Here is a 22,520-nt window from a genome sequence, read left to right as displayed (position 1 = left end):
AATCTATATCTTTGCTCAAATTTACTTTATCAGATCCTTCCAACTGATTTAAATATGTCTATTACTTATCCATATTGGAAGATTTAGTTCAAATTCATCTCTTCTGTAAAGTCTTCCATGATTTCCTTAGCTTTATGTGTTGTCAACCTCTTCACTTCCCCACGGTATTTTACATATATTTGTCATGTATCACTTTTTGCATTCTACCATGCATTATGATTATTTTTCTGCCAGCTATAGCACAGTGAAAATAGCACTTTTTGTGGTATTTGGCGAATTAAGTTGGAACAGCTTATTCCCACTGTTTATTGTGCAACCCTGGATAAGATGCTAAATTTCTCTGAACTTCAGTATTTATGGGATTAAGTGAACATAAGAAAATATTTAGTTCTAGAACTATAATAGAAATACTTCAGCAACATATGTACAAAAATTTTTATTCAATAATTGAATAACTATTTACTAAGTATTTATTATGTACAAAGAACTGAGCTAAGAACAACATTGTGACTAACACATAATATGTTCTGTTCAATCAAAGTTTGTAAAAGAGCACTTATTATGTTCCTAGTTAGAATGAAAGCCTGAAAGAAAGGGTTCATAATTTATTTTATTCATCAACACACTTATTACATTTCTCTTATCATATTCAATTATGTTTTTAATAAAATTTTAGGAGGAAATTAGAAATGAAATATTTAGAGTCAGAAAAGTTGCCATCTGGTTAACTGTACAAAAAGAAAGACAAGTACCAGACTTCCTTCTGTACTGCTTGCGTTAAAGAATTATTGACATGTAAGTGTCACTAATAGAGAAAACAAATCTTTAGGGAATGGCTGTACACAGTGCCAAAATATCTATAAGAAGTCATTTTGCTTATGTAGTTGTTGTTTAGAAGAACTGAGTTTAATAGAAGAGTATATTATTTCAACAAATTTAATCAGTAGTATTTTCTTTCTATGTCATGTTCCAATATGGCAACTGTATCATGTTCCAGTATGGCAACTTTAAATCTTATATCAATGTAACATTTCCCTAACCACTAGAGCTTTAAAAAAACATATTCATTAGACTTCTCATTTCTCTACCCTTAAAAATGCTCATGGCAATAATTGTCAACACCTCTGTGTTTGTCACAAAAATAAGCCTCGAAGGCGACTTTCATTCCCTGGAATCATTGCAAATAGACTTAGGGGGCGGGCAGGGAAGCACAGTTCTTGTAAATATAGAATGGTGTGTATTTGCTGAGCATTTTTGTAATGGATACGGTCATTTCCAAAGTATGAGGGTACTTTAGAGATAAAAGATTATCTTTTTTCCAAAAGGTATGCTATTAATATTTTAGATATCTGGTACCCTAAGGGACAACCTTTTTAACATTTGCATTACTTATTTTACTGAATTATTTTAAAACAGGTACTTAAGGTGTATTTTAATTATTAATATTTTTATTTCCCTTATTAACATTTTATTGAGAACAGATATTTACTATCTCTATGAAAATATTGTTTCATAAAAGTACTACCATAAATTCAATGTCATTATTTAAACAGACTTGTATCTTTATAAGTTTACATATATAAACCATAGCATGTTTAAAGCAATGTGTCTATATACATATATACATATATATTGTGATATATATACAATATACTATATAATAATATAACATCTATAACACATAGTGTATATATAGTATATTTTATATATATGCACCACCACATTTGTATCACAATGTATATGTAGATATATGAAAAAATGTATATATGTATATGTCACACACAAAGACACACACACACACACACACACACACACACACACACACACACACACACACATACACAGAGGTTGTATTCCTGGCATTCTCTTCCCTGAGAAACACAGTTCTGATCCTATAAAACTTAAAATCAATGAAAAAAGTTTCTCAAATACTTTTCATGTGTTCTGTGGCCAAGCAGATCAGCATGATTGAGAGTTAGATTCACCTGTAGGCTTAAATTGGGTAACATTTGTAAGACAGTTTCAGAAGTTCTCTAGATAAAGACATTTGAGAAGTTCATGGTATGTTTAATGTACTCTATTGCAGAAGTCAAGACCACACTACTGATTTAAAATGAAACTTGGCTAATAGCTCCCTTTACAGTTACTCTCAACAACCCAAATTCATTAAGATTTAGGCAGACTTTAAATATCTAGGTAGTTTTAAAAGAATAGAGCTCATGATACCAAATACTATTAGCTGATTGAAAGCAACTATCTAGAAAACTTTCATTCATTATTGGAAAGAAAATCTTAACCATGATAAATACTTGGCTAAGCATTTCACCATAGAACATTCAGAATATTTATTATAAAATCAATACCACCTAACTACACATAGGAAATTATTTCACAAATATTTTACCGTCAATTATTTGACTCAGAATCAGTATTAGTAAAAAAGTATAATTTGTGCAATTATCTTTCTATTATGAGATAAGTAAAAAAATACAGTAGTGGGACTTCCCTGGTGGCACAGTGATTGAGAGTCCACCTGCCGATGCAGGGGACACGGGTTCGTGCCCCGGTCTGGGAAGATCCCACAGGCCGCAGAGCGGCTGCGCGTCCGGAGCCTGTGCTCCACAACGGGAGAGGCCACAGCAGTGACAGGCCTACGTACCACAAAAAAAAAAAAAAAAAAAAAAAAGGAAAAAAAATTACAGTAGCATCAGTTTCCTTCATTCCAAACGTCTATTTTGTATATAGGAATGGACAACAGTTCTCAGAGAATAAATAGTCATAACCTGGTTGATATGTGGTTAAGAATATTCTGGAAAGAGAATTGTAAAAAAGTAAAATACTATCGGCAGGGAGATGAAAAATCTCTGGTTGTAATATTTCTAGGACATGTAATTCTTAGCATTTCCTTATATACTAGATTGGGTCAGAGTTCCTGATTACCAGAAACCTGCAATTGAACAAAACCCCAAAACAAGAGTAAATGGTTTTTATTGGCAACACTGAGAATGGACAAATAAAAAAAATAAAAGAATGAAAGAAAAGAGAAATAAATGCTTTTGAGAAAACTCTATGGAGTGAGGGGATGAGTGGGGAAGAAACTAACAACCAAGAAAAAGAAAAGGAAGAACATAGCTCTAACAATAATCTACTGCAAAATCTAGAAGAAAATGTCAGGAACGTTTTTATTTGTATCCTCAAAAGAATGTAGAATGACTTGACCTCTATAAAATAGGAGCAAACAATTATTAGGAGAGAAAACACTGAAATGGAAATTCTTTAAGATGAGTTGAAAAGTCAACAGGATAAAAAAAAAGTGCTTTCAGAATCAGCTGAAAAAGGAATCTGACGTGGTTATGAAAGATTGCAGGAGTATCAACAAACACAGTGGCAAAACTAAATCCTCACTGAAATCAATAAAAGGTAAAATTTACATTGAGAAAAATCAAATCACTGACCTAAAGGTCAAGCTTGAAAAGTTCTCCAAGGTTGCAAAGGAAGAGGACAAAGAGATAAGTAAGGTGAGAGATGGCATTAAACATAGGAAAAGAGAGACAGGGGAGAAAATATTCTAAGGAGAAATGAAAACAAGTAAAAAATAAAATCTAGGTAACATTGATTCAACATTTTTGAAATAGGATCTATGTATTCAGAGTGGTGTTTCACCTCATTCGGGACAAGATCGAATAAAAAATATTTGGAAATATTATGGAATATTTTTGAATGATAAGCATAAAATAAAACCTTATAAGGAAGCACTCATTTACTTTCTTAAGTTTTCCTAGGTAGGAATAAATTTCAGGTTGGTTCTAAGACTGTTGAAAGTTTTAGGGGAAACTTGAAACAGTAAGAGACTCAAAATGAGAGCTATAGAAATGAAAAATGGAAGAAAGCATAGGAAAAATCGTGCTTTTAAACATTTTTTGCATTTTTAACTATTAAAATTTTTTAACATCTTTATTAGAGTATAACTGCTTTACAGTGGTGTGTCAGTTTCTGCTTTATAACAAAGTGAATCAGTTATACATATACATATGTCCCCATATCTCTTCCCTCTTGCATCTCCCTCCCTCCCACCCTCCTTATCCCACCCCTCTATGTGGTCACAAAGCACTGAGCTGGCTGCTTCCCAATAGTTATCTATTTTACGTTTGGTAGTGTATATATGTCCATGCCAGTCTCTCACTTTGTCACAGCTTACCCTTCCCCCTCCCCGTATCCTCAAGTCCATGCTCTAGTAGGTCTGCATCTTTATTCCTGTCTTGCCCCTAGGTTCTTCTGACCATTTTCTTGCCTTTTTTTTTTTTTTAGATTCCATATATATGTGTTAGCATACGGTATTTGTTTTTCTCTTTCTGACTTACTTCACTCTGTATGACAGTCTCTAGGTCCATCCACCTCACTACAAATAACTCAGTTTCATTCCTTGTTATGGCTGAGTAATATTCCATCGTATATATGTGCCACATCTTCTTTATCCATTCATCTGTCGATGGACACTAAGGTTGCTTCCATGTCCTGGCTATTGTAAATAGAGCTGCAGTGAACATTTTGATACATGACTGTTTTTGAATTATGGTTTTCTCAGGGTATATGACCAGTAGTGGGATTGCTGGGTCATATGGTAGTTCTATTAAATTTTTTAAAATCTTAAATGGCATTGTTCCCTGTGTACATTCAACATACATCATTAATTTATATCAGTGTAGAAACTCGATTTTTATATCCTACAAATTAAACTGTGACTCAGAACTGAACACATATTAGTGCACCATGAGAATAAACTATTTAATATAAATGCTCATTCCTTTCAAATGCATTCACTGAAGTAAACATGAGTTTATGAAAATATTAAATGATTGCTTTTTCTTTTAGCTATTTTTACTAATGCTATATATTTTTTAAAAGAGTAGTAAAATGTTAGGAAATGTGTCTTAATTGGGTGTTTTTCTTTATATTATTTCATGAATGGAAGGAGAATATCTCACAGCTCTTAATAGTGAAGAACACTGATGCATTAGCCTTTGATAACTTGTGGAAGCAATTTCAAGTAAAATTTACTGAAAAAAACGTAAATTTGTTTTTTCCATTAAGATAATTTCTCGTAAGTTACACTTGTAAGCAGAATAGAGTAAGACACAATGACCTTTTTGGCTATTTGGGACAGAATCAACTTGTTCTCTCTCTCCACCAGCTCCCCCCATCACCAGCCCTCGGTTGCATAACTGAATGAGTATCAGTCTGAACTCTAAGTTACCTGACTGTAATTAATTACATCACAATTGACCTGCTGGTCAGTTCTATTTGCACTTGGCAACCTGGACCAATAATTTTCTACTAACAGACAAATTGCATCTTGTACTTCTTCACTGTGATGCAAAAAAAAGAAAAAAGAAAAAAGAGGCTAGTGACCAAAATGGCACAGATGATGCTACAGAACACACATTCTATGAGAAGTCTTGACAAATCCCAAGTGTGAGAAACCAAAGCGGGGCCCATGCAAAGAATTTGGGAATGGAATTCTAAGGGAATTTCATAAATGACTTTCTACTGGCAAAGTAAGACATGAACTAAATGAGACATTACTGCTTATAGTAATCCCCTAACGAAGTCAGCATATTCAAGTTAGGATAATGCTTTGACAACTAACTAAATCAACAGCAAGAAGCAAATTTCTACTTCAGAGATTAAAGAAGTGGGTACACTTGAGTATTATGTTTTATATTTTTAAGTAATAATTTTGTCTGATTGTAAGAAGATACATACATGTTTAAAATTTGGAAGCTATATGAAAGACAAATCAAGAACAACAATGCAAATTAATTGTGCAAGTATAAACACAATTATTTATTTTTGGTTTTATCAATATCATAGTCATTCTATATAAACTCTTGTATTTGTTTTTAAATTTATGTGGACCTTTATCCACTTTTGTTTGCTTTTGAACACATGTTTTTTACATCCCTGCTCATGGATTAATCCCTATCACATGGATATACCATGTGATAGCACTGAGCATAATATCTGAATTATAGTAAGCTCTTGAAAATAATCAACTATTGTTTCCATGAGCATTTTGATTGTTCACAATTGTCTGATATGATAAATAATGCTTTGATCAAAATTGTGAATGTAAATATTTATCTGAATTTCAAATTCCTTTATTTATTTATTTATTTTTTGGTGGTACGCGGGCCTCTCACTGCTGTGGCCTCTCCCTTTGCGGAGCACAGGCTCCGGACGCGCAGGCTCAGCGGCCATGGCTCACAGGCCCAGCCGCTCCACGGCATGTGGGATCTTCCCGGACCGGGGCACGAACCCCTGTCTCCGGCATCCGCAGGTGGATTCTCAACCACTGCGCCACCAGGGAAGCCCTCAAATTCCTTTAGATAAATTATTAAAAAGGATTTATTGAAGGTGATCTATTTAAGGCTCTCAATATTGAAAGTTTATGATAATGTGTCCCATTATACTCTATTGATATTATTTTTCTGTATCTAAATTAATCTATAAAATTATAGGAAAATTATACCTTCCTGTCTAACAAGAATTTATGTTATTAATAAGAATTATAGAAAATTCATTAGTTTACATTTTAATTTTTCTATGCATTATTCATCTTTGGAGTTAATGTCTCTTTTAGAGCAAAGGTTTCTAAACTATGCTTCATGGAGATCTAAGGACCTATGTTTATGGGTCCTGGGAAGCCAGGCAGGTGGGCAAAGAAAAGGAGCCCAGTGGGTGTTCAGACTCTGGAATTTGACCTGAGCAAGTCTGCCCCCACCTACTTTACAATTCCGGTTTCATCTAAAGCTAAATGTATAGAAGACACTTGGCAATGACTACATTTTAGTGTTAGTAATTGATTACTAACTTTTAACAGCTCTACACATTTTTCACATATTAACACTGTATTCTTTATAAATATTTCCTAGTTTATCTTTAGTCATGTTCGATGGTTTGTAATGACAAGAAATTGCTATTTTTAGGTAGGAAAATGTATGAATTTATTTTATTCATTATAACCAAAATATGCAATAGCTTTAAAAACTAAGACCGTTAAGAAGAAAAACACAAAACCTTGTCAAGGGCTATTAGAAAAAATGGTCTTAAATAACAGGAGAGGGATAGCATGTTTATGAGTACAGATAACCACTTATATGTCTTAAGTCAGGTTACGCTGGAAACATTCTCAGAGCAAGATTTGTTTGAAGGCACTTTATTGCTTTTGGTAACAACTCCAAAACACCATTGTGAGGAAATGGGAAGCAGGATTAGGTAGAGGATTAGTCCAAACCAATCCCATGGGGATGTCTGGAGCTGGGGTGGTCCTTTAGAGTTGTCTTGAATTGAGGCAAGGGGTCTGGACCTTTGTCCCTCCACATTAACCAGGCATTGTAAATAGGTGCTCTGGAGATGCAGCTTAATCTTGAGCAACTTTTAGGGGAGGAACCTGGGTGTAAACTATCAGCAATCAGTATTCCCTGCAGCTTGGGGGGTGAGAAACTTCCTCTGAAAGGGGACCTGGGCTACACACCTTAGCATCCACCCTATTGTAAGATGGGTGCTGCTGTTGGCAGCTTATGCTGCTGTTGGCAGTATAAATTGGTATAAATTTCCTGTAAGGAAAGTTTGGTAATTTATATCAAAATTTTTTCCAATTTGCTTCTGGAATTTTTTAAATAACAAAATTATCAAATATATGACAAAGATTTATAGGCAAGTATGTAAGATTTACATTTTTGTTCTCTATCTACCTTTAAATAAATATAAACATATAATTATAACTAAACAACATTATGGTATATTATATTCTAGAGTATATACAGTATATATCATAATAGTATAATCTGATATTTTATATGCTTATATGTATTTCACATACACATATGAAACATATTATATATGGAAGGAAATTTAGCAGAAAATTTATGTAAATTGCTCCTGGATCATGAAACTTTGGCTGATAATTTTTTCCCTGCTATTTATTTTTTTTGTCTGTTTTTCAAGTTACCTATGAAAACTAATATTACTTTTTAATTAGAAAAATTATTAATTAACCATGATATTTAAGCTTTAAACTATCTCTTAGCTTCTTCATATCAAACACACAAGTAGACAGATTTTTTTTTTTTTTTTTTTTTTTTTTTTCTGTGTGGTACGCGGGCCTCTCACCGCTGTGGCCTCTCCCGTTGCGGAGCACAGGCTCCGGACGCACAGGCTCAGCGGCCATGGCTCGCGGGCCCAGCCGCTCCGCGGCATGCGGGATCCTCCCGGACCGGGGCACGAACCCGTGTCCCCTGCATCGGCAGGCGGACTCCCAACCACTGCGCCACCAGGGAAGCCCAGACAGATTTTTTTAATGGTTTGGTTTCAGTATTGCTCTTTTCCAAATCATAACGTAAACCATACAAACACATGAAATGTACATCTTCCTACACAAGATGCCTCACTAGAGAATGTTGTGAAGTTATTTCTGAGAGGGGAGATAAGTTGTGTGTCTATTTCTCAAATTTTGATCAGATTATCTGGAATCAACTTCTCACTGAATTTAACCTTGTCAGGACTGGCAGCTGTTGGTCAAGGTTGGTCAGCACAGGCTTTAACATTTGACAAATGTGATCCCGACACTTAGCTCTGTCATTTGCCAACTATGTATCCTGGAGAAAGTTACACATTTAATGTCTCTATTCTTCAGTCCCATCATCTGTAAAAAGAGGATAATGCTGCTTACTACAGAATGCTGTGTATAGTAAATGAGAGAGAATATGTTGCGTAACTCCTATAATTTCAGCCAAATTTGTGGAAAGAAGTGATCAAAAATGATAGCTATTTTATTATCATTCTATGGAATTTTTCCCCTAGAAAGTCATTGGCTCTAATCTGAATACTAACCAAAGGAAAGAAACTATGAAGTGGACTCCAAATCACAGAATTCTTATAATGTTTCGACCTAATTACTTCTTATAATGTTTCGACCTAATTACTACCATTTTATGGGTGGCTGTCAACAGTTTACTTTATTCAAAGTAGAGGAAAATATAATGTCTATTTCTTTTGAATAAAAATGAGATGATCACTACTATAAATTATTACATTTACAGTGTCAAATTATGAAGGGAAAACAATTGTTCTAAAAATGGAAACATATACATATTTGATATATATATATACATATGTATATTGATACACACACATTTTTTTCTCCAGTTGGAAATATGTTGCCCTTTTTTGTTGCCATGTGATAGAATGATATATTCATGCACTAATGTGTTATAGAAAATCTTTCACACACACACACAAAATGTAGATTTCTAGTACTCTGTGTCCATTGACCTGAGTTGAAGGAAGAGATATATATACTGAGGATCTGGAAAGCTGACAAAAGCTTCATTAACAGCAAGTTAATGCAGAATTTGGACAAGCACAGTGCTACCTGAAAATGTATTTTGCTGTATCAAGGAATTAGCCTGTGATTTTTCCCTTAATGATTATTTAGCAAAGGTGTCAACCAATTTTATTGTGGCTTTATTCTTTTATCATTTGAGCTACATATGACTAATTCAGAAGCATAGTCTTGTAATTCAATATGAATGGTATTTCTGTTTTACAAACATAATCATTGGGAAACTCTATATATTAGCAATATTGTATTTCTTCAATCCTTGTGCTAGATGCTTTAGCCTTTTCACTCTGGAAACTGATTAAAATGGAAAGATAACCTATTAAGCAATTTCAGAGTCCCAGTGATGGAGATTAGCAAAGCAGTCTTCTTCAATTAAATCTGAAGGCTAGTGAAATGAAAGGGCACTTGATTCATTCATTTCTGTCTACCCTCTGACTATGACTTGAGCAAATAAATTGTCAACAAATGGAGAGTATATATTACAGTTGCTTTGTTAATAATGTTAAATTGTGAAAAGCAATTATTTTTTTATGACCCTTCTGGAAATAGATGAGAATTCTGCTTAGATTTCCACTTTATTTTCAAAGTAGCTCTTAGTATAATGTGTTGCATAATGTATTTTAATCTTCACAAAAATGTTCTACACCAAACTAATAAAACTGCTGCTTCATTTGTTTCTTCTTCATGGTTTAAGGTTTAAGGAATAGCCTATGTTAAATTAGTCAGGCAGCTTTGTATTTTCAGCTGTAATACAACAGATTTAAGTTAGATATTCAAAAATATCTTTCTTTTTTGTTCTTGACATATAACAATTTATTGAAAAGGAAATATAATTGGACTGAAAATCAGGAGAGATGGGCTTGAGTCCAGACTCATTTCTTGTTTAATGTTGATTAAACCACTTGGTCCTCCAGGCTCCACATATATTTATTTATAAAATATGGTAAAATTGTCTTTCAATTGTTTTCTTTTTTCCCCTATCAATTATGCTAGAAATCTAGCATTTGGTGATCTACTTTCTTTCAGGAAACACAGCATAGATAATTTCCTGGGTGCCATTAGAATCTTCTGGGGTTGGCAACCATATAGAATCTGTATTCAGGAAACATGCTGAGGACCTTTTTCCTTTGGTTAATAGATTTACTTTTGTTATGTCATGTTATATGGAAATTTGAGAACTGGGAAAGATATACAGATAAGTGAGGAGTTTTCATTTATTATTATTCATTTCCTTTATTATGAAACATGTGGCAGCAGAAATAAAGGAATTAGAGAAACATAATTAATATATCTATCCTAGGTCTCTGCTTTTGGAAATCAGGAAAACTCACATAGGAGAATACATGTTTTTACTCTATGTTTTAAAAAATTCTCTTTAAGCCTCCTAAAAATATAATTTAATTATCTATAGATTTTTAAAATGGAAATTACAAAAATATTCTAACTTTCTTAACTCAGTTTTATTTGGGTATGAGTCAACTTATACAAAAAGTCTCACTCAGCTAAGTTGTGCACTTTGGGGGAAGGAGTAGCAGAGAATGCATTTGAAGACTTGGAACTTATCTCAAACTTGAGACTAATAACCAGGGGCACTGATACTTTGTCAGTGAGCTTGGTATACAATCTTTACAACAGTGTTTTTATAAGAATTAAGTAATATAAATTATACCATGTTTTTAAATGTTATGTAAGCTGTGAAATACCTTGCAAATGGAAGATACTGTTTTAACAAATCTAATATATAACTCAGGCTAAGCCATATGTAACCAGTTGATCCAACACATATCTTCTGGTCTGCATAGCTCTAGAAACAGAACAGGAAGGAAATTTATGAGATTTCCCTTGTGTTTCATGTCATGCCATGTCAAATCATGTCAAACTAAACTTTTGGCCTGTGGTGAAAATCCATTTCCTAAGTAATTGTGAATCTATTTTCCACTAATATTCTGAGCAAAAATTTTATGCAGATATAGACTTTAAGTATAATGATGTTGTATTAAGATAACAAATCAAAGAAAATATGAGATGTGAAATCGTACTGTAAAACATAAATATGAAAATATTAAAAAATAGGAAAAAGAAAAATAAATATGCTAAGTCTGGAAGCACTTAAAGGCAGGGATGTTAAAAATTAAAAGTCTGGAAAGGAATTCTCAGTGGCAGAGCATGTTTTGATGTACTTCGAATTATACAATTAGCTGGGGGAGAATCACTTCATTGTTTGAAAGCAGTGAAAAGCAACTTAGGATTTGTTTGTTTATTTGCATGCAAAAATATCAGAATGACACAGGGAAAAAGATTTGAAAAGAAAGGTTAAGCAAAATTCTGGGGAAGATAGGAACTGCCATGTTAGAGAAGAGTTGAATCCAGAGGAAATATCACCCTGGTGTTCAAGAATGGCATGGAGTGCAGTGGGATGATTAAGCCATCTAATGATGAGTTACGATCTTTGCCCAGGAAATAGAGTCCTAAGACCTTAAAAATCAGACTCCATAAGCTACTATACATAGGAATTAGTAAAATGAATTTTTCTTTTTTAAAATTAATTAATTAATTTATTTTTGACTGCGTTGGGTCTTCATTGCTGTGCGAGGGCTTTCTCTAGTTGCCGTGAGCGGGGTGTACTCATCATCTTTGTGGTACGCGGGCTTCTCATTGCGGTGGCTTCTCTTGTTGTGGAGCACCGGCTCTAGGCACATGGGCTTCAGTAGTTGCAGCACGCAAGCTCAGTAGTTGTGGCACGCAGGCTTAGTTGCTCCATGGCATGTGGGATCTTCCAGGACCAGGGCTCGAACCCGTGTCTCCTTCATTGGCAGGAGGATTCTTAACCACTGAGCCACCAGGGAAGCTCAGTAAAAGGAATTTTCTCCCGTTTCTTTACCTTTGTGTAATTTGTACTCAGTTTTCCTCTAGAGCCAAAATAACCTACTTAGACTACTATCTATTGGCTTGAAGAAGCTGGTGACTTCTTGAAGAGAACATAAGAAAGGAGTGCAGTCAAAGCCTCTGTTTTTTAGAAAATAGAGCTTTTCTAAATCCATGCCACCTATTCCTCTTATTGGTTGTAGCACCGCTGAGAAGAACCAGGGACTCTCTTTCAGATGTAAGGTGCATCAATATAATGCCATCATCACTGTAGTTTCAGTTTAATAGCTTGGGAGTTAAACCATGTGACAAAGATATGATCTATAATACTCCAACTTGATTTTATAAACTGACAAGCCATTTTGTATTGACCTCCCCTTTTTTGAAAGCTTAGGTTTTTTTTCCTGCTGTTGCTTGTGGTTTTCTTTCATGTTTAACAAATTCAGTTCATTATGCATCATTCATTATTTCATTAAAGTTTTCAAAAACATTTTCTCCACTAAATTCCCTAAATTCTGGAGCTCTTGATGGACCATTAGCTAATCAAATAGAGCTAGTAGAAAACAAGTCATCTTAAACCTCTGTTGTTTTTTTCTTCATAAATCAGTGCTAATTATTTAGGTCCAGTGAGGCTGCAAAATGGTAAATCCCTAAATATTAGAGGGAAGTGTTTGATTTTTATACAGGTTTTAAAGCACTAATGCATAATTTTAAATCTGATGTAAGATTTTATATTTTACTGGCTACAGCTTTTTATAAAGCCAAGTTTAAATTCTGACTAATTCCCAAATTCTTATGCAGTTGAATGTTCATGATGACCTTCTATAATTAACTATGAAAAAAATCTAATGAATGGTATAGTATTTACATTGTAACCATTCCTTAGCAAATTTACATTTTCCAGCAAGCCCAGGTAATTACTCATGATTGCAGAAAGGATTATTTTAGACGTCTGTCTTTTCAGATTATGTCTTGAATTAATATATGCCAAGAATGGGAACTAATTGAAATGAGTTCACTGTTTTGAGAAGGAATAAAAGAGCTCACAAAATATCATTATAGATACAGCTGCAAGTATTTCCACCTATATTGTGCTTAGAACAAAATATATCAAATATTATTATATTGACAGTTGGGTACTTTTATTGTCTTGCTTGTAAATGTTTAGAATGTTCTTCTTGTGTAATTTTTAATCTGAGTCTTTAACTTTCTCTTTGCCATGAGGTCAACAAATGATCTAATTTGGACATGGCAGTCTTAATGTTTACCTTTATTTTATAATCTAGTATATCAGGATAGGTTTTTAAAATATATGAATTTGTAATTTTCATAAATATTCTCTTACTCTACCTCAAGCTGGAAGTTCTACCTTGACCTTTCTTGTCTTCATTACAGCAAGCTGAAGATCAAGGGTTATTTGAGGTCACGGGCTTTGCCCCTCTTTGTAGAGGGTTTAAATGATTATGCTCAGTATCTAGAACAATAAACACTAAACACACACAGGTGTCCAACTCTGTGCTCAGCACAATTCTAAGTGCATCATATACATTATTCCTTTTGATCCTATCACTCTTATAAGACAGGTCAGCACCAATATCAACTCCTTTTAAAGATGAGAAAATTGAGGTTAAACAACCTGCACAAAGATACAAACTATCGAGTGGCTGAGCCGGGGTTTGGACTCAAGCATGAATTCCAGTCCCTTAGCCATAACCACTATACTTTCTGTAATATACTGGATAGTTTATGGAAGCCAGATTTGAAAGACAAAGATGGAGGATAAGGTTGTTCATAAGACTTTAGACTGTATAGCTGTTAGGGGAACCTAGAATGACAAGACCTCCAATACAGGGGTTTCAAACTCAACAAAGTTTCTAGCATTTCAGTTTGTCATGGGAGCAGCTTGTAGCCACTAGGGACTCACCTATTGACCATAGGGCCTCTCAGAGTTGTAGATTTCCAGGGTAGAATAATGGAGGATAGAAAGATTAAGGTTTAGTTGAATATAAGAAATGGATAGAATGTATAAAGAATTAGGCAAGGCAGGATTATACTTCATGAGAACAAATAAAGACATGATTCTCACCATTTTCATCCTTCCTCAAAACTTCAAAGACATTGGAGATTACTGTATTGATATTAACATCTATATGAAAATATCAAACAGAAAGCTGAACATTCTCCGCCTTAGGGAATATGTTACTAATGGCATTATGATTTGGGGAGTCTTCTCCACATAGATGAAGTTACCTTACAAAACTTACCTTACAATACATAGTTATTCAGTAGTTGAAAAATCGAGGCTTTCTGCTATTACCACTCATGGAAAAACTAGATGAAATATGGTAAGGAGGGTACAAAAATTCTCATGAATTGCAGATAATTTTCTATCTGGAAAAGTCAAGATGATCAATTGAATATCTGTTAAAATTAATCAGCAATGCTAGAAGTGTGGCTGCCTATATGGTTTCCTCTTGTTTTATGTCAATATAATCATATTATACATATTCATACACTAAAATAAAAAATATATAAGGACACACATCCAAATGTTAACACAAGTTACCTTTAGGTTATAAGAGTGAGAAAATGTAAGAGGCAAGTTTTCAGTTTATTTTTTATAACCTCTATACTGCTTGAATTTTTAAGAATAAAAGGTGTACCGCTTCATTTTAAAAATGTAAAAAAAAAGTAGATTTGGGGGAAAGTTGCAGTTAATTTTATCAGGAATACTGGTCACCTAGATTTAAAATGCTGAATCCTAATTCTGCCTCACCACCTCTGTACCCCAATTCCCACCTGCTTAATCAGACTTTGTCAGGATGGGCCCCAAGAATCTGTATTTTTAACAAGCTTTCCATGCTTTTTATGCACACTAAATTAGAAAATCACTACTTTAGAGGATAGTTTCAGTACAGATGTAGAGTCAAAAATCAATCTGCTGTAGCGGAAGGAGTGAATAAAAGACGTAAATATTGAGGAAGAAAGTAAAAAGTAACATGGAAAAATTTTGAAGGAAAGAGCAAAGAGATTGGCAATTGCCATTAAGCTGGTAATTGTAAACTGCATTCAAAAATCTTTGATTAAGAACTAAAATTATTAAAGAATCATTTTTTTTTCATTTGGGTGCAAAGGATTTTTGTTTTAACTCTGATTTTGTGCAATTGGTAGAATGAGTCTAAAGTGAAAAATCAAAGGAGTAGTAGTTTGAGTTATACTGATAAACACCAGGATATATTTTATCTGTCTTTATTTCTCCAATAGGAAGACACATTTTTCACATTGTCCACTCTACCTGTAATATCTTTAACCCCTTTTTTTACAAGTGGTGATATATGTATTTTATCTATATTAATTTATCAGAACTTGAAATTTTTGTTCTTTTCAATATATGGAGGAATTCACTACTTTTAATAAATCAGAACTCTGCTGGTTTTCTTTGGACAGCTGGTGTTCGTGTTTATAACCTTAAAGGGAATGTGTGAACATCTGCGTTTGATGAATAACCCCATGTGTGTTTAGCTCCTTCAACAGAAATTGTTCAGAGGTTTGGAAGCTGGTGTTAAATAATTAATGAGCACAGAAGCAATATTCTCTCTTTATTGCCAGACTTAGAGGAAACACACAGTACAAGCTGTAAACCAGGCTTTCCTTTCTCTTTTGTCTTCCCTTTGACTAGTCATTTAGTTGATTGCAGGCTCTGCCATTCAGAAGACCTCCAGGCTTATAAAATATCTTCATTTTATCTTGTCTTTAATTCATTTTGTCAAAGGGATATCATGACTCTTGAAAGCTTCTGTCCTTCAAACGCCACTGAAACATGACTTCTAGAGGCAATACTTAACTTGGATGTGGTGGGTATGAGCCCATCTACTTTTTATTTTTTACTTAAAAATGATTTTTTGATTTTGTAAAGCTTTTTTATGACATTAAAAGAAATGGAAAATTGAAAAGTTATAGTAATTAATGAAATAATTCTGTGTCATTTCTATACAAATCTTAGAATCAAAGTATGACTATATCTAACAACACAACAGTCCCACAGATTGGTTCAAATTTGAGATTCTTTCAAGGGTAAAATAGCTGAAATTTAATATAGGCCTTCATGGATACAATGATACAAGCATTGATAAAGAGATAATTTATTATAAGATAAAATCTGCCAAAAGATTCTGTATACTAACAAATTATATAAATAGAATCCACAAAAAATTCTTCTCTGGGCTTTAGTATAAGATATTACTAATTAAAAAGATAAATTCTGATATTAATTATATTTTTAAAGCTTGTACCATTGTAAAATTTGAACTCAACACATCCCCCAAGAATGACAGCCATTGACAAAATAAAAAATATGGATTAGGAAAACAAAGCATATATATACTTATGGCAGGCCCAGTACATTACAACTATTATCTCTTTTAACCTCCCTAATAACCTATATACAAGATATTGTATCTGTTTTATAGATAAAGGCAATAAGGCTAGATTATATATCTATTTTCAGTTCTCATAACCTGTGAGTGACATAACTGGAATTGTTTTCCTCTAAAGTTCATATTCATTCCACTGTACTATCTTGTAGAATACCTGATTTCACCTTACATGATATTAATACTATACACTTTATGACACAAGGCTGTTTCTTGGCATCAAATATTCTAAGACATTACCTATTCTCTGGTCCACAGGAATGAACTAATAGTGTTGTACATGTTTTGGTGCTAGTGTTACAGATAGCCCACTAACTTTATTTCTCTCCTATTTTCTTATGGTCTTCTTTCTTTGTTTCTTTCTTTTCTTTCTTTCTCTTTCTTTCTTTCTTTTTTCTTTCTTTCTTTCCTTCTGTTTCATCATCTATTTTTCTATTATCTCTCACCCTCTTCTGCTCTCTCTTCCTCTCCCTCCACCCTCTCTCTCTCTCTCTCTCTCTCTCATTCTCCTTCTCTATCCATCTACCTATCTGCCAAGTATTTGTGTAGTTTCCTGTCTTCTTAACCATCATTGAATTTATATGAGAGCAAAGACCATATTACATTTATTCTTATTCCTAGCACAGTGGCACTGAAATGTGTTCAGGAGAAAAAAATGTAATCCTTTAGTTATGACAGGATTATATTGGAAGGCAAATTGATGCCCAAGACTTGTAAATCAATGAAGCAACAGAGGAATCAAGGATTAAAAGGAATTTACAAGGTCAATTTTCAAGTCGTTGACATTTTGTACTTATAAAGGGTGAAATACACATGAAGAAAAGGAGATACCTGGCAGAGAAGAAATCAGAATCTTCGTGATTTATATTTTTTAGATGAGTCTTCCTTTAAACAATGGTTTCTGCTAATATTGACTAATTCTCCACAATACAGAAGGATTGTCTTCATGATTCTTGCAGGTAGCAAACCATATTTGCTTTTTGCCTCTTCAACCAGCTTCATTCCCTTTTATTTATTCCATTTTTCTTTATAAGTGAAAGTGCATGGTGATGTGGAAGGAAAATAAGCCGAGAATGAAAAATCCAAGTTTTAGTTCTCATTATTCTAATTATTGGATCTAAATTTTGGGGTGCCTCTCTGAGCCTCAGTTATCTAATGTGAGGATTATAATATATGACTTCGCTATAAAATTTTTTAATTTACTGAAAATTAATGATATATCAAAGACAGAGTAATATATGCTGTTTTTTATATAATTTAATAATCACAAAAAACCATGTGATATATTTATTCTCATTTTACGTTGAATTGAGTCATAGAAAAGCTAGAGTTTATGCAAACTAATTTAAGTAGCAGAACTGATATTCATACACAAGTATTCTCCCAAAGTCAATGTTCTTCCTTTACAAGTAATTAGTAAATTGATTTTTGTTTTGTGTTGTTTTGGTACTTAGTATGCTTATACAATTGAAAATAACACACAATTCTCCAAATCAAAATAAAAACTGGTTTTCTATGGAAATGTCTGCTGGAATTTTTCCCATAGAAATTTTAATTTGTTCACTGAATTTCTCTTCATTCTGATTAGATTGCATAAAAGGTCATTCATAGCATTCCAGACCCTCACAAGCAGCATAGACAAATGTAATCTGACCTTAGTCTGTTGCTATAATACCTTCCTCAAGACACCACAGAATTGCCTGTCTAACTGATAAATGTATCCAGATTTAGGAAGTTGTCCACTTCTGAAGACCATTGGATTCGTAAATGCTTCTGTTGTTAAAACTGATTCCTTGTTATTGCCGTGTAAATCTCCCCCATCTTTGAATGTTTGTTTTACATAGTAACACAGAATAAGCCTATATTTGTTGCACATGAAATCTTTACATATTTCAAGATCAGTATTTCATAATCCTTTTATTGTCATGGTTAAGCATCCTATGTTTATTCAGTGGGCTTTCATATTATAGGAATTTAGGTTCCTTCACCACTTTTGTAACTCTTCTTTCTGTGTTTCTCTGTTACTTGCCTGAACATGAATCCAAATTTTGCCCAGCACACAGGTGGAGCAGGTCTATCACTTCATATTTTCTTAAAATATTATTTTGTAATGAAGTATAGGAATGACAAATTTGAGGCAATGGTTCTATACAATTGACTTTTATTAAGCTCACAAGCAATGACAAATCCTGGTTCTTTATTTGTTTTCCATACAGTCAAATTGTACTTTCAAATTTTTCTTGTCAGTTTATTTTTAGACCGAGTTTCAGAACTCCATATTTATCCATATTACATTTCTTTTTAGGTTTATTCCATATTCAAACTTGATATGATCATTTTTGTCCAATCCAAATTGTTTGCTGTTCCTTCATAAACTGTATCTTCTAAATGATTAAGAACAAGCACTTTTTGATATACAATCAGATATCTTTTACTACTTAATATAAATACATTATTTCATAATCTTTTGGAGGCAGTATTCCACCAGTTTGTATTCTTCTAACTTTATTCCAAATTTAAATTTCTCCATTAATGTCCAGATGATACTTAATAGACATTGGTAAAATTCATGACAAAATCCAGATTATAACCAGGGACAACAAACCCACAGACAGAGGTGGAATTCATAGTAGATATATAATGTTTGGACTTCAAAGTGTTTAAAGAAAATAGAAATTCAGTGACTTTAGTAGAGACTGTACTCTCCACCTTCCATAGGCCTCTGTACTCCTAATTGATTTACACTTATTGCTTCACAAAATTATGTTTCTGATCTGACCCCTTAAAGTATTAGACCTTGAGACCCCTGAATGATTACCCTCATCTACCAGCTTTTACCCACGTTAAGTATTCACAATAGTCAGTTTATGAGCTGGCTCCTAGGGTTTACCAGTTATCTCCATTCTGAGTACACACACAACACTGTTAGAAAATTAATCCTTGAATATTTCCCTGGTTAAATATCAGTTACATATATACCTGGTTAAATATTACAAATCTTGCATCTAACATCTCTACCTTCCTGAAAAGTGTGGCTCTATTTTTTCATCTCTAATCTTCATATTCCACAAGATTACGAAAATATTGTGGTTAGTGGTAGTAACTTCTCATGCAAATTTTTTCCAGTGCTTTGGGATTTAATTTCTGCAAACAAGAAAATTTAAAGTTCATTTAGAACATCTAGGAACAAACCTAGAATCCTGCATACATCTTGGGATTCAACTCTATCTGAATGTTTCCTCAGACTGAAAATGGCAGTATGTCCTTATTCCTGAGAAAGAAAAAGGTACAGATTAGGAGTTTAAAAGTCGTACTTTAGTTATTATTAAATCATTAGTTCCCATTGGCCAAGGTGGCTTTAGTATTTTAACCTTCACTAAATTTAAGAGAGGTTTCTTCCTGACAAAAGACCCTTGACGTCCCTTTTCTTAGAGATTTTACTTTAGAAAACTTGCAACTGTAAATCTTTCTCTGCCCCTTTGAGATGTAAATCTTTTCTAAGCCTCCTTGGAGGCTTGTAAAATCTTTTACAACCCAGGAATGTCTTTTTTAAGGACCTGGGAGCCATTCCTTTGAAATGTAATCATCAAGAAAGATAGTACCCTTGTCTTCCAATCTCCAAAGCAGGAACGTAACTTCAGTAAGCACCAATTAGCAAACACATTAATCACTTTGACCAAACTCCCTGCTAAAATAGGCCAGCATTTTTCCACTTGTTCAGCCCAGCATAAAACGCTCTCTGCCTTTTGTTTCAGGGGAGTTAAAGTGAATCTCTTTCCTATTGCAACAGTCTTGAATAATATCTTCCTTGCCTATTTAAGTTGTCTGGTGCAATTTTTCTTTGATATAATTAACCCAGCTACAACTACCAAAAAATTTTTTTAAGTAGTTTTCTTCAATAGTAGTAACATATATTGTGCATTGTTTGCCAGACTGTATTTATTTCTATCTTCCTCACAATAAAACCAAAGGAAAGTCCTAGTATTGCCCCTGATTTGAAGATCAGCAAACTAGACTCAGAGAGTTTGCTTATTTGTTTAAGACTAAGTAGCAAAAGGTAAAGATGCCAACCCAAGCAGTCAACTCCAGAATTCATGCATTTCACCATTAGGCTAATCTGCCTCCTGGTTTTAGGCAATATTTAATACTGTAGATTATTCTTCAATTCAGTCTTCCTTTTTTAAAGAATAGTATTTACCTTCTAGCTTTGCTTATTTGTCCTTATCTCATTTTTAAAAATATGAGCTCAAAGTGAAACAGGAAGGAAGGGGACAGGGCACAACTTTTAGAAGAATGACATAGCCCAAGGACATGACAAACTGATTAGAACCAAATAGGTCCAAGATGGCCGTCGAGTTGATTTTCAGTAGACCGTGAGCCTAAGTAGATGCTCACTGTAACACATCAGCAAGCTAAATGACACACTCACCAGCACCATGACAGTTCTGAGGCCCACTATCAAAGATCGAAAGGTGGGCGGTAGCCCAATTACTGGGAATCCCCACCCCTTCCCCAAATTAGCTAGAATACCCTTCCCACTCATTAGCCTATGAAAGTACCTGCCCTTATGAAAACTGACAACTCCTTTCTTCTTACCTTTGTCACTCACTGAATTCTTCCTGTGAGAGACATCAAGAACCTGAGTTTCATTAAGTCCTGAGACCAGATGTGGGATCTCAGTTAAAAGACCATGGGTTCAAGTCCCAATCTGAGTTGCATGATTTCAAAAGGAGCTTTCAGTTCATTCTGTTTTTTTAAATAACATGATTAATAGACTTTAATTCTATATTGTAAAAAGATATTCTTTTTTAATAGATCTTTATTGGAGTATAATTCATGGAAGACCTAAATAGACATTTCACCAAAGAGGACATACAGGTAGCTAAGAGACACATGAAAAGATGCTCAACATCACTAATTATTGGAGAAATACAGATCAAAACTACAATGAGGTATCACCTCACACTGGTCGGAATGGCCATTATCAAAAAATCTAGAAACAATAAATGCTGGAAAGGGTGTGGTGAAAAGGGAACCCTCCTGCACTGTTGGTGAGAATGTAAATTGATACAGCCACTATGGAGAACAGTATGGAAGTTCCTTATAAAACTCAAAATAGAACTACCATGTGACCCAGCAATCCCACTACTGGGCATATACCCTCAGTTCATTTTTTAACTATTTTCATTGCAATAGTTTGATGTTCCTCTTTAGGGTCTTAGTCTACACCCATCTGTAGACTCAACTTTTATAGTTTATCTTTCTCAAGTTCGAAGTATATTTATTACATTCCCCCTTGGAGCTATCACTAACTTGAAAATGACATAGTCCCTTTCTCCAAAAGTTAAACAATATGTGTTCATTTTATAAATAATGTAATGAGGCATAAAAGGTAAATTGCAGTACGAATAGCAACAAGATCAGATGGCTGATAGGGGAAGTTTTTAGTAGTGATATTGATGATATTGTCTGTAGAATTTATTCTTTGTTGGAAATGACAAAGAGAATAGCCTCATAGCAATCCACTAGACCATAGCAAATATCCATAGTGTGTAAGCTGATCATCACCCACTCTTGGGCATTCAAGAAACATTAGATTGATATATTTTTGTTTCTTTGTTACCTTGTTTAATTATTTCATTTTTTTAGTATCTGTGGTTCTTTCCAAAAATGTATCTTAACGTTAAATATGATATCATTTTATAAAATAATTTATTGGTATTTTGATTTGTGTGTTATTCACCTAAAATGCCTCCCATGATGTTGTTTTATTTTATTAATTTATTTGAAGAAAAGTTTGCTATTTTTCTTTATTCTTC

At 33.7% G+C, this 22,520-nt stretch overlaps 1 long non-coding RNA gene across 1 annotated transcript in view; it reads left to right on the top strand.

Moving 5' to 3' along the window:
* LOC136792211 (uncharacterized) overlaps positions 1–22,520 on the top strand; it is a 242,231-nt gene that overhangs the window by 93,728 nt on the left and 125,983 nt on the right. The window lies entirely within an intron of this gene.

Source organism: Kogia breviceps, chromosome 12, assembly GCF_026419965.1.
Source record: "Kogia breviceps isolate mKogBre1 chromosome 12, mKogBre1 haplotype 1, whole genome shotgun sequence".
Classification (NCBI taxonomy): domain Eukaryota; kingdom Metazoa; phylum Chordata; class Mammalia; order Artiodactyla; family Physeteridae; genus Kogia; species Kogia breviceps.
Note: the sequence above shows the minus strand (reverse complement) of the source record. Positions and strands in the feature narration are given on the sequence as shown.